The sequence below is a fragment of the Eptesicus fuscus genome, chromosome 7 (assembly GCF_027574615.1).
Source record: "Eptesicus fuscus isolate TK198812 chromosome 7, DD_ASM_mEF_20220401, whole genome shotgun sequence".
Classification (NCBI taxonomy): domain Eukaryota; kingdom Metazoa; phylum Chordata; class Mammalia; order Chiroptera; family Vespertilionidae; genus Eptesicus; species Eptesicus fuscus.
The window spans coordinates 61,470,928-61,476,707 of NC_072479.1; positions in this window are offsets into that span (position 1 = coordinate 61,470,928).

Consider the following 5,780-nt stretch of genomic DNA (forward strand, 5'->3'; position numbering starts at 1 on the left):
TCCCTAGTTGGGGGTGGGCAGGAGGCAGCTGGTCAATGATCCTCTTTCATAAATTGATGTCTTTCTCTCTTTCTCTCTCTCTCTCTCTCTCTCTCTCTAAATTGATCTCTCTCTCTCTCTCTCTCTCTCTCTCTCTCTCTCTCTCTCTCTCTCTTTCATAAATTGATGTCTTTCTCTCTTTCTCTCTCTCTCTCTCTCTCTCTCTCTCTCTTTCTCTCTCTCTCTCTCTCTCTTCCTCTCTGAAATCAATAAAAATATGTATTTTTTTTTTTTAAATTTAGGAATGGTCCACTTGAGGACCTATAAGCCAGTCAAATAAAGTCAATAATTGGTATGCCAATTATTGGAATAATACTATTTTGACTAGCTTATCAAGTATTCACATTTCACTAATCTAGGGTAACAAAAGGCCTAGCATTTAAATACTCTCCGTGATTAACATTTCTATAAAACAGGAGAGATGCCATGGCCTTTTGTCAGAGTTGTCCACTGGGTAGTCCATTCCAACGCATATTTTTATTTAATGATGACTCATGTTGTCTTTGATAGCAACATTTTTCTAATTTTTTCAAGTCCAAAATTTAAGAGCATTCAAGAAATCATAGTCACAAACATGCCATTCATTCTAGTTTACATACATAGTTCATTGCACATCTAATTACTAAATTACTGATTGTATAGCTACTAGAGACCTGGTGCATGAAATTTGTGCATGAGGTGGGGGGTGTCCCTCAGCACAACCTGCACCCTCTCCAATTGGGGAGCCCTTAGGGGACGTCCTTCTTGCAATCTGGGACCTCTGGCTCCTAACCACTCACCTGCCTGCCTGCCTGTCTGATTGCCCCTAACCCCTCTGCCTGCCTCTGCCTCCGGGCCTCTCTCCAGGCCTGATATGCAGCCTCTGTGGCAGCTGCTGATCAGCCCTTGCCTCTCTCTCTCTCTCTGGGTCTCACCAGCAGCTGTGGCAGCTGCTGATCAGGCTCTGCCTCCCTCCGGACCTGATCCACAGCCACCGAGGCAGCAGCGAGGTCGTTAGGCCTCAACCTGGCCCAGGCCAGAGGCTAACAACCTTGTCGTGCCCACCCCACCCCCCGCATACCCCTCCTGCCTGGTGACGGGTCATCTGTCTGGTTATTTAGGACGTGATGGCCCCTGGTCTTTTATAATGTAGACTAGAGGCCCATTGCATGATATTCGTGCAAGAATAGGCCCCTGGCTTCACTCCCAGCTGCCCGGGAGCTGGCAAGTCCCTGCTCCCCAGCGCCTGGGAGCCGGCACGTCCCCACTCCCAGCCGCCCGGGAGCTGGCAAGTCCCTGCTCCCCGGCCGCCTGGGAGCTGGCAAGTCCCTGCTTCCCGGCCGCCTAGAGCCGGCAAGTACCCACTCCCAGGCCGCCTGGGAGCCGGCAAATCCCTGCTTCCCAGCTGCCCAGGAGCTGGCAAGTCCCCGCTCCCCGGCCGCCGGCACGTCCCGGCTCCCCGGCCACCCAGGAGTCGGCAAGTCCCCGCTCCTCAGCCTCCTAGAAGCTAGAATGTCCCCACTCCCCGGCCTCCTACAGCCAGCAAATCCCCACTCCCCGCTCAGGGCCGCCGGAGCCGGCACGTCCTCACTTCTGTCTGAAGCACCACTCGAGTAGCTCCCTCTGCCACCCCCATTCCCCTCATAGCAGGCTTCACTCTGCTCTGCGCCTGCATATGCAAATTAACCACCATCTTTGTTTGGTTAATTTGCATACTCGGTCTGATTGGCTGTGGGCATAGCGAAGGTACGGTCAATTAGCATTTTTCTTTTATTAGGTAAGATGTTATCCCAATAAATTTAATAAAAATTGTTTGCAAATTATGCTTACACTGGAAGTGAACTAGTTATCAATTTTATTTTAATCATCACTATTGGTGTACCCTGTAGGTGTAAAATTTGGCTTCCACACTGTCAGCATTTCTTGGGGGCCAGACTTCAGAGACTTCATAGATAGTTCTGAGGTCTTTGGCCTTGCTCTGAAGTTACTGGCTGTCCCAAGTTGTCACTCAAGGTGGTGAATTTTTCTACATTGTCTTTGTCTTTTTCTGGATCATTTTTATTCAGTTGCTCATTTGGCCTGTGATAATGGCCACATACTGTTGACTTTATAGCTTTCGTAGGTTTTCTTGAAGGGGTAGGAATTTTTGGAAAGGCTCCTTTCCTTGAACTCCCTTAAAGACATCTTTTCACCCCCATGGGTGTCTTTAGTACCTGGAAGGACAACAGAGTAAGTGCAGAAGGACATTATTGGTTTGTGGGAAAATGGCTGGGATGAAAGGGAAAAAAGTCTTCATGAGAAAAAGTATGGGTTGAGGATGGAATCTGCCAGGCAAGACCAGGGAGTCTTGGGGATATGCCACTAAAGAAGAGGAGGAGAAGTTTGGGTGTGGTCCTTTCATCCTGGACACTGGACCTGGGTTAACAGGGCTTCTTCCTCTTTTACCTTCTTTTGGTGAATGGGGTTGGTTGTTACATAACTGTGCTAGGAGTTTGTGGTTTCCTGGTCATCTTCACCATGTCAAAATTTCCCAGGGCCCTATCCCAGGCCTCCTGAACATATGCTTTTCTCTAGGACAATGAGGGGCCACACCCCCTAGGGTTTAATTAATCAGGAAGCCTCTCCTCCAGCTAACGGTAGCTCTGGGAGAGAAACAGACATCACAAAGCACCATCCTGACACTTCCAGGGGGAGGGGTGAGGAGGCCAAGATGCTTTGATAAGAGAAAAGGGGCATTTCTTTAGCACTCCTAAGCCTTCTCAAACCTATTGACCTCATGTTCAATTCTGATGGGTCACATGGTAGAGAGATGATGCTTCCTCCAAACGTTACCCTAGGCCACCCATTTCAGTGTTCACTGTTCTTTCTCATCCTTCACCATTAGCTAGTTTTCATAGATTTACCTAAAATCTTTTCAAGGTAATGTGACTGTCTCTGTGGAGATGTGAATCATCCTGCTTCCCTAGTACAGGTTGCTCTTATGCACCTTGAAAACCATTCACTTCTTAGCTACTACCACAGAAATTTTCCATCTCACCCCCTTTTTCCACTGTCCATGTGGCTCTCTCCAGCTTTCTGTTTTCAAGGTTGAAATCATTGCCTTTAGGCTGTCTTTAATGAATAGAGTTGCTCAACTGGTTATCTTAGCTTTGTTTAAAATCTTGGGGGTGATCATAGTAGGTACAGTATCTAGATTTGGGGTTTAACAGTATAAGATGAATGAGGCAGGAATTTAAATTCCCAAAGTTGGGCTTCCTGTTTGTATGTTGAAAACTGCACCTCCCCCCAACCTACCTCCTCAGGGAACTCGGGTACTCAGACCCTTGGTCTGAGGATTGCAGACTCAGGTTCATAGAGGACAGGAGGCCCAGGCCCTGTCAAAGTATGGATCAGAGGCAGGGCTAAAGGACCCTACGGAATCCATCTCAGCCCCTGCCATCAGGCTTTGGAATTGCTGGGCTTGGCTGGATGTGACGTACACTGACTTCCTGCAGAGGACTCGGGGCAGTGAGGCCTTGATCTGAGGAGTCTGGCCTTAGGTCAACAGAGGGAGGATCCCAGGACCTGTCAGGGCTCAAGGTGAGGAACATGAGGGAGGAGGGAGAGACCCTGGACCCTAGAACAGAATCATCCCTCCCAGGGCGGGATGATGACAACATCCGGATCTCAGACTCGGGGGGATTTGGTATAGGAAGTGGGACCTCAGATACGCAGAGGACTGTCCCAAGTCCTGCCAGAGTCAACATTAGGATGTAGCAACCCTGGATCACATAATAGAGGGGACCCTACAGAAGCCCACCCTTGCTGTCAGCCCTGGGAGTCCCCAGGGTGGGATGACCACACACAGTGTTTCCTTACTTCCACAAATGGCTCCGAGAGATCCTGGGAACCTGGTATCAAGAAAAGGGCCTCTGGTCCACAGAGGGGAGGGCCCAGGTCCTGCTGGAGTCAACCGTGGAGTCAGTGGAGAGGTTGTTAGGCCTCTGCCAGGCCCCGGCTGGAGGCTAACGACCTCGCCGCACCTGCTCCTCCCTCTCCCCCGGCCCTGGCGTTCAGTTGTCCCTCTGGTCATTTTGGATGTGACAGGCCCTGGCTCTTTATATATACTAGAGGCCTGGTGCATGATATTCGTGCACGGGTGTGTGTGTGTGTGTGTGTGTGTGTGTGTGTGTCCCTCAGCCTGGCCTGCACCCTCTCCAATCTGGGACTCCTTGGGGGATCAGACCTAAACAGGCAGTCAGATATCCCTCTCACAATCCGGGACTGTTGACTCCTAACTGCTCGCCTTCCTGCCTGCCTGATTGCCCCTAACCGCTTCTGCCTGCCAACCTAATCACCCCCTAACTGCTCCCCTGCCAGCCTGATTGATGCCTAACTGCTCCCCTGCTGGTCTGATCACCCCCAACTGACCTCCCCTGCTGGCCTGATCTTGCCTCCAACTGCCTTCCCCTGCAGGCCTGATGGCCCCAAACTGCCCTCCCCTGCCAGCCTGTTGTGCCCAACTGCCCTCCCCTGCAGGCCTGGTCACCCCTAACTGCCCTCCCCTGCCAGCCTGGTCACATCCAACTGCCCTCCCCTGCTGGCCTGATCTCGCCTCTAACTGCCCTCCCCTGCAGGCCTGATGGCCCCAAACTGCCCTCCCCTGCTAGCCTGGTTGCCCCTAACTGCCCTCCCCTGCCAGCCTGGTCACCTCCAACTGCCCTCCCCTGCAGGCCTGGTCACCTCCAGCTGCCCTCCCCTACAGGCCTGATGGCCCTAAACTGCCCTCCCCTGCTGGCCTAATTGCCGACAACTAGTAGAGGCACCATTAAATATCGACACACACAAAACCCTCCCCTGCTGGCCATCTCTGGTGACCATCTTGTGGTGGCCATCTTTGTGATGATGTTGTGGGACACCACCTAGGCTTTTTTTTTTTTTTTTTAATATATATTTTATTGATTCTTTACAGAGAGGAAGAGAGAGGGAGAGAGAGTTAGAAACATCGATGAGAGAGAAACATCGATCAGCTGCCTCCTGCACACCCCCTACTGGGGATGTGCCCGCAACCAAGGTACATGCCCCTGACCGGAATCGAACCCGGGACCCTTGAGTCCGAAGGCCGACGCTCTATTCACTGAGCCAAACCGGTTTCGGCTAGGCTTTTATTATATAGGATAGAGTTTTTCTCAGTTTGATATAAATCAGTCCTGTAGTTTGAACGTTAATATAAACTAGAAACCAGAATAACTAGGCAAGGCCAGTAGAGGAGTGATTTTTCTATGTGATCTAAAACAAGTAACTCACCTTTCTGGCCTCAAGTTTCCTTGTTTGTAAATGGTAGCTACATTTTATGTCTTCAGTTTCCCAATTCTAAAATACAATGATTCTTTAAGAATCTCTGGAAAATAGGATCACAAAACGTTAGTTTGTTTATACCCAATCGATTTCATGGAAACAATCAAGATTATTTAGGCAAATTCACTTTGAGAGGTTTATGAAGATGCCTTGACCATTCACTCAGCAGATACCCTCTCTGCTCTTACAAAGCTAATTGTTTAATGGAAGGAAGAGGCACCATTAAATATCGACACACACAAAACCCACAACTACTTTTGTGAAACAACTTTTTAATTTCAATTTTCTGTTTACAAAAAGACAGTGAGAACAGGGGGTGGGGAGGCAGGAATACTTGGTCACCCCCTGAGCGTGGAGGAAGGGGCCATAGCTAACAACTGGTAACAGCAAAGAACCAAAGAAGTCCAATGTGGATCAATGGCTTC